This window comes from Periplaneta americana, chromosome 1, assembly GCF_040183065.1.
Source record: "Periplaneta americana isolate PAMFEO1 chromosome 1, P.americana_PAMFEO1_priV1, whole genome shotgun sequence".
Taxonomy (NCBI): Eukaryota; Metazoa; Arthropoda; class Insecta; order Blattodea; family Blattidae; genus Periplaneta; species Periplaneta americana.
The window spans coordinates 176,130,057-176,138,321 of NC_091117.1; the positions used below are offsets into that span (position 1 = coordinate 176,130,057).

The following is an 8,265-nucleotide window of genomic DNA, read 5'->3' on the forward strand; positions in this document are numbered from 1 at the left end:
AAATTATAAAATAGAATATTAATAAAGAAAAAAAATAGTACAATTTTAAACCTTAAAAAATTTGGAGTAAAAGCCTCAGAGGTACATAATTTATTTTATGCTCGACCATGCCGAAATGTAGTAATTATACACGGTAACAGCCCTTTAATGGACCTCATTAAAGTACACCTATTCATTAAAGTTCAAGTGTTCCACCAATCAGAAAATACCATTGTAGCAATATGAAAGCGCAAGTATCGATTATTCTCGGATATGCAATCGAAAGACAATAAATCACCTATATTTGAAATAAAGTCAGTTCTGTTACTATAATAATTAGCGTTAATTGTAAATAATATTCAAATAAATTCGTCATCTCGTTTTTCAATGGCAAGGTCAATGTCGACATCTGTTTCTCGGAAAAAATCAATACTTTCGCTTCTGCGCACATCTCACAATTTACGAGGTATTGCACAAGGTCAGTTCCGCTTCTCAGTCAGATAAGAATAACATGAATACTTATGAATAATTTCAAGTTAGAAATATGGTCGAGCATAAAAAGTCGTATGAAACTTGACTATAATGGTAATTAAGACACTCGTATAAAAATTATGAAACTCGCGCTCGTTTCATAAACATACTCGCGTCTTAATTACTACCATTATAGGCTCGTTGCATAATGTACTAAAACAACATAGGAGCCATAACATTAAAACTACATTAACTATGCCTGGTCAGTCTGACAGTAAGCATGCCAAGACAGTAACTCTACCTTCTTGCATAATCATGGATATCAGATCTAATGTAATGTTCACTTGTAAGCTTGGTTCTCATCAGACACTGATAGACATATAGATTAATTACAGTTAAAATATTTTCAGAAATAAATAAGAGTTTACGATGGGCATCATAAGATGATCCACTTAAGATTCGAACAGCCTGTTTCTGCAATAAAAGAACTTTGCAAACATTGTACTGTTATCCCATATATGAATGCCATGAAATAAAATACTATTAAAAATCATAATACGCATTTTTAAGATATTCTTCAGGCACAAGTTGTTTCAAATGTCTAAGTAAATAAAATCACTCTTGTCAAACGAATACAAATTGAATTGATATGAATATCCCAGTTTAATTTTGAATCTAATAAAATACCTGAAAGTTTAACAGAGAGAAAATCCTCAACATTAGTTATGTCATAACATAAATAAAATTTCTGAGTTTTATCAACATTAACTTGAAACCACTTATTTACTTCATGAAACAAGTTAGCCATAACAACTCTATTCATTGGCATCATTACCAGTATCATATAGAGTGGTGTCATCGGCAAATAGTACAGAATGACGTGAAATATATGATGTTATTAATCATATAATAAAAACAGCCGGGTAATATTTTGGCGAATCCTCGGACCTCACCTCATCTCACTACATCCCGCCAAAATATTGTAAAAAATTGCACAAAATTGTAAAAATTGTAGAAAATTACTAAATTGTAAAACTGTAATATTTTGGCGAATCCTCGGACCTCACCTCATCTCACTACATCTCGCAAAAATATTGTAAAAAATTGCACAAAATTGTAAAAATTGTAGAAAATTACTAAATTGTAAAACTGTAAAAAAATTTGTAAACATTGTAATTGTAATATTGTAAAATTTTGACTTGTTCCACATCTTAAAGCTTCATTGCTCATGTAAGATCTATGGAATAAAATAAATAAATGAAAAAAAAAAATGGACCTGAAACAGATCCCTCAGGCACACCACTTACAACTTTTATGCATTTCCGAGTAACTACAATCAAAGCATATTGATTGAAAACAATCTGATAAAGAAGATTCAATTAGTTTTAATTCATTACTCATGGTAACATAATATTGCAATTTATAAACAATAGTTTTATCAGAGAGATAGTCAAAAGCTTTAGATAAGGCATACGTAACAGTAAGAGTACTATTATGTTCTTCAAATTCATAAATTACAGCAGACACTAATTTTTCAACAGCTAACAAAGCAAACTTCTTATCTCTGAAGCCAAACTGAGTATCAGGTAGCTCAGTTGGTACAGCAACAAACTGGAACATTCTGGATTCTAACCCAGATAGTGACGAAAGTTTTCTAGTTGTCAAAACTTACAAAATAATAATAATAATAATAATAATAATAATAATAATAATAATAATAATAATATGTAAAGTGCCCAATGGGCAAAAATCTAGATATGACTCTAGTGGACAAAGTTGAGTCACAGATGATAATAATAATAATAATAATAATAATAATAATAATAATAATAATGTTTATTGCCAGAAAAATACAATACAAAGAAACTGTAGCCTAAATTTACAAAAGTCTAGCACTCCCCTGAAAGAGAGTGTTCTCATGCTCAGGGCAGGATTCGATACAAATATGTTGGTGGTAAATAGATGTGGGTATTTCTTTATTAATTTATTATACATTCTAGCGCTGATATTAGTACTACAGTTGAAAGCAATGTTTGTTCTGTTGGGCAAGCGGTGTCAAGAGCCTGCTTGCTTGGGTGGCTGGTTGTTCTCTATTGTTGGGCTTATTCTTTTGTTGATTACTGCTGAAAACAATTTATAAATGCTAACCATTAGGCTTATCGGACTGCAGTTACCTATGTCTAGAACTCATTTATGTTTGACTAAAATTACGGAAAAGATGCATACGACCCAATGAATCCAACAATACTGCTGTTGCCATAGTGACTTGTCATGGAAACATTTATGTTGATGAAGCACAGCAGAATGGAGAAGAAATGCAAACTGAGGAAGTTCGCCAGAAAGGAGAAGAAATGCAGATGAAGGGGAAAAAAAATTCATCATCTACTGCTGCAATTCAGTCTCCAATTGCAAGTAGAAATATATCACAGAAAACACTTACATTCTATTACATAAATTATAGTGTATTTTTATGTAGTAGAATATAAGTGTTTTGCTTGGACCCATTCTTTCTAAGATATCTCCCTGTGTGAATTCTCAGTTTGTTCTGAGTTGCTGTGTAACCGATGTTTTCTGTTCTCACAATTTTGTGATATTCATTGTCCTCAATGAAAGAGCCACTCCAGAATGCATTCAGAATGGTTTCTGTATAGTATAATATACCTGCATTTGTGCCCTAACTGTAACCAGAATTTTTTTTTGCATTTCAGTGACTTTTTTGAAGTGTAGAATTATATTGAACTTTAAAAATAAAACAACAAATGTCTCAGAACTCAGGAGGTTATGCACTTTTGGTAGATGGGTACTGGTACCTTGGACCGGAAAGAGGAGTAAACTATTTTCCTGAATAGTGCAACATCATGGTAGATCATTGGGTTACATGATGACTGTGTATGAAAATGTCTGATGAAATAATCAATCAGGTATATAAAAAACAAAGGTATTTTGGTGGGTTCACAGCTTTCACATCGTATCTATGGAGTAGTGTACTACAATTTGAAGTGATTTTCAAATTTTTAAATAGATTTTTTTCCTCCCAAGTGTGGTGCATAACGGGACTGAAGTTTCATCGTTATTTTGTGTGTGGTTAACTAAGGATCTGTCTAGACAGTATTTTCTAGGACATGAGTCAGGTTTGAGTAGTCATACTGTGGTTGACTAGTCGAGTTATTGTAGGAAGGTATGTATAGACTGGTGATGTAGATGATGTTGGAAAATAAGGAGGAAAGACATATTGTTGAAACTGATGAAGTGAAAATTGGAAAGAAATTTAATTGTGCTACATTTGTGATAAGTAGGCCTACCTAAGTTATTTTATATATTTTTTCGTAGCTATAAAATATTTATTTTTACCGATTTTTCAAATTTGCAATTTGTTAGTTTTATTTGGTTTTCTAAAATTTAAACTCTGTTTTCCGCCGTTTTTCAGTAATTTTCGTTTTGTAAAACCATGAAAATATGCCTAATTTTTTAAGAAAACAAAGAAAAACGGCCGTCATGACGGACTACAATTTCACCAATACCTTTATCATACCTTTTTTCTTCTGGACACGTGTAATGAATAAACAACCGAAGTAGTTAATCCTAACTTGAACACTAAACAGTAAGCTTGTAGTTCTTTGATTTGTCACTAATTCAACAAAAAATTTGTAATAATTTCACCAAGGCAAAAAAAAAATGGTAACTCCTTGTTCAATCTCGTATCATTTTTCTATAGTATTACAATGAAATTTAACCCTTCAAACTTATATTAATAGTTTATTCATTCATAGTTTTCTACCCTAGGGCAAGTCTTTCACTGCAAACTCAGCATTCTCAAATCTTTCCTATTTTCTGTCATCCTCTTTGTCTCTGCATATGATCCATATAGCCTATCTTAATGTTTCTATCGTCTAATATTTCATCTTCTTCTGTCCCGAACTCTTCTCCCGTTCGCCATTCCTTCCAGTGCATCCTTCAGCAGATAGTTTCTTCTCAGTCAGTGACCCAACCAATTCCTTTTTCTCTTCCTGATCAGTTTCAGCATCATTCTTTCTTCACCTACTCTTTCCAATGCAGCTTCATTTCTTATTCTGCCTATCTATTTCACATGCTCCATTCTTCTCCATATCCACATTTCAAATGCTTCTATTCGCTTTTCTTCACTTCGTTGTAATGTCCATGTTATGCTCCATAGAACTTAATACCACACTCCATATAAAGTAGTTCTTTTTCCAGAGGTCCGCAGAAGATGCTCCTTTTTCTATTAAAAGCTTCCTTTGCCATTACCATCTCCTTTTGACTTCCTGGCAGCAATTCATGTTACTCTTATAGTACACCCCAAGTAGCCTATTTGAAGCTATCCACTTGCTTTACTGCCTCATTTCGAATTCGCACGTTTATCTTCTTTATTTTTCTTACGACAATCATGGTCTTCGTCTTGTTCGAATTTATCTTCATTCCATACTGCTCACAGCTGTCATTTAGCTCCAGTATCATATTTCTTAGTATCGTCTCCTCTTCTGCTAACAACACAATATCATCAGCAAATCTTATGCACTTTATTCTTCTTCCTCCTACCATCACCCCTCTCATGTTCTGAAAACAGTTCCTCACTAAATCCTCCATGTACAGTAGATGTTGAATAGGGTCGGTGATGTCGTACTCCTCTCTCTATTTCACTTCCTATTTCTCCTATTCTGACTTTGACTCGTATCGGTTGAACAATTTTTTCTATTACTGGCACTGAAAATACTTTTTTGGAATTGTTTAATTTGTATCGCAAAATTTGGTGTCTAGTGAAGTTCCATCATCAGTGGCGCAGCCACCAGGAGTAGGGGGTTCGTAACAGGGCTAAAGTCTCCTCCAGACGCAAGTATTTTTTACTTTTCTAATTAAGTCTAAAGGCTAATTTTCAATGTAGTACAATCAATAACAACGAACGCAGTATAGCTTAACTTCAGCTGTGGTACAAGAGTTTCAAAGAAAACATCTAAAATAATGCTACAGAAGCCCTAAATTGCTGTAAACATGCATTTCCAATGCAGGTCTATGCGAGTCAGTGACAATCTTTTGCACGTTGCCTGTATTTGTAAGCACAACAGAACGTTCTTTTTCAGCACTTCGTCGAATAAATCATATCAAAAAATATGTGTATATATATATATATATATATATATATATATATATATATATATATATATATATACAATAAACTTATATGGAAACAGACCGAATGGTTTGGCCAACCTTAATCTACAAAGAAATTACAGTAACCGAGGAAAAAATCAACAAAAAATTGAAGCTATGAGGTTCTCAAAGCTATAGTTCCATTTTTTTATTATTGGTAGAACTATGTTAATAATGTATATAAACATAAAATTAAATTAAAGAAAATTAAATTCTTTATATTGTGATATGCTAAAATTTTCGGTTCACCAAATTTTCATGTCAAACATTCCATAAATAAAACTGGAAAAGAAAATATGAAAACACAAATATACCATGGTTCCCTCCCAGCTGATAAATTTATTAAATTATATTTCTTAAGCAGACGTTATCTTATTTTACCACCCCCCTTATGCGCCAATAGAAGAAATGCCGGTAATACTGTGGTAATATCGTACTTGACAAAGAGTTACAAGAAGTCAAGGTTTCGTGTAATAAATTCTAAAAACATCGACTTCGAAGTGCTACCAATAGATCTCTTGGATTGCGTTTATGTCGTTTGATAGATATAGGATCTCAACGTGGGTATAAAATACTTAGCCTACGCCTATCGACACAACAAGAAAATTATATTGTCAAAATGCTTTATCCCGTTGAGACAACATGGAAATAGCTCTTCGTAAAAATTAAAGAAATAAACAAAATGGATTGTGTTTTAGAAATATGGAAATTTAGATTTCAGAACAACAAAAGATTACAGACGCAACTCTCACGTAACACAATTCTTACTTACCTTTAAAACCAAAACATGAGAATATAACGAAGAGTAAAATAAAAAAAAAAAAAAATCTCCACACGATTTTACAGCGACAAACTGCTTCCGGCAGTTTATGAACTTCCCAATAACAATACACTAAAAATATGTTATTCAAAATCAGCATAAATTCTAGCATACGTACGCATTCAGTGAATTACTACAAGAAACTCATCAATTGACAAGAACGTTGTAAAACTGTATGATACGTCACTATGATAATATTCTTCTAGATTCCTTTCAGCTATTCACAAATGCACAGAACATACTTTCAAGATCTACAATCATTATTGATATTTATAATTACCTTCAGCTGATACACTGTCACTACTGTCAGTACGATTAAAACACTCAACTACTGTTCTGCTAGAAGAGTTACTCTTTGTTCGATATAGTTCAGGAACTCTCCTCTAGATGTAGCAGGCACACATCAGACAAGCAATAGGCATGCTGGATCGATGTAGGTGTCAAGGTCTGTGCACACTGCACAGTACCGTACACATAACTTCCTAAAATACGCATGGGATCACCATTCAAACTAATTTGACATTCAAGGAGGTAGTTGTAAATATTGCCTGTATTGTTACTGCCTGGATATTGAGAATAATTTCATAAAGTTACGAGTAAAATAAATAATTCATCAACCAAACGACGTGGCTCAAGACAGTAACGTTTGAGACTCGCATGAGGTCTCGAGTTCACACCCTGTGGCAGGCTTTACATACATCACAGCTTAATCATCAATATAATAAACATAACAAATCTAAAGCAGTTACATAAACACATGCCATCTAAACAGTAAGATACAAGAGACGGAAACTCAACAATAATTCAAGACTTACTCATATGTATATAAAAATAGAAAAAAGCATTATCACGGTGCGGCGTGCTATACCTATTCATACAAGAGCGCGACTGTTCGGCAGCAAATATCCACAGAATAGTAGTGGTAAGCACAATGAGCTTTAGACTTAAAGTGCATCTACACGGTTCAATTTTCCATGCGCTTACGCATGCAATCTGGGGAGAATATTGAAAAAAATCAAGTTGAAAACGAATGTTCAATTAAGGTGATGCAAATTTTGTGTCTACACGGTCCTATTGAACGTCATCTTCGCTACGTATATATTTTAATTAATTAGTACTAAATAATCCAATACTTAGACCTACTGGATTCGCAAAATTGTGATTAAACACTCCAAAGGCGCTCGTATTTCCGATAATCTTCAACAAAGCTAGTCGTACTTGCCGCCATTTTCTGCTTCAAAGGTCCACCATCATTAAACAAAAGAATTTTCATATGATGAAGAAAATTTCAGTTTATTCATGGCAACCTAAAATACAGCTGTTCGCTACATGCTACTATTGAACGATATATGCACAAGATACCCATCGGCGATGGGTAACTTTCAATTGCCGCATGCGCTCTCATTTTTTGTGCAAAAAAATCATGCACAATAATACTGAATGCATTTCGTTCAATCTTGCATGCATTGCTTGAATGCTTAAAAAGTTGAAACATGGATAAATATAATAATACAATAGGATGCGAACATGAACAAATATATTATATATTTATCCATGGTTAAAATGTGTAGATGCACCTTAAGGTGCAAACCTTTGCGCCCCTCCATCATAAAAGCTCTGATCACAATACATTAAGTGGTTAGGGGTAAAAGAAAAAAACCGCGTACACCGATATTAGACTATAAAACATTGGAATTCGCAAGGCTCTTCTTTTATTTCAATAAATGAACAAATATTAATTTCTTCTGATCACTACCAGTATATTTCTATTCTTTCCTTATGGTCTCTATAAAACAGTAATTTTCATGGTTTCCTGCATACAATTACAT

At 33.1% G+C, this 8,265-nt stretch overlaps 1 protein-coding gene across 3 annotated transcripts in view; it reads right to left on the minus strand.

The window, feature by feature from the left end:
• The window catches only part of phtf (putative homeodomain transcription factor), a 76,238-nt gene extending 69,385 nt beyond the window's left edge, over nt 1–6,853 (minus strand). The window contains exon 1 of one of the 3 annotated variants that reach the window (XM_069832691.1): nt 6,717–6,853. The gene's annotated coding sequence lies outside the window, so the exon portion shown is untranslated. Of the gene's footprint in view, nt 1–6,554; nt 6,577–6,716 lie in introns of those variants that run through there. The other 2 variants (XM_069832708.1, XM_069832700.1) reach the window with 2 other exon arrangements.
• Between the last annotated feature and the right edge of the window lie 1,412 nt (nt 6,854–8,265).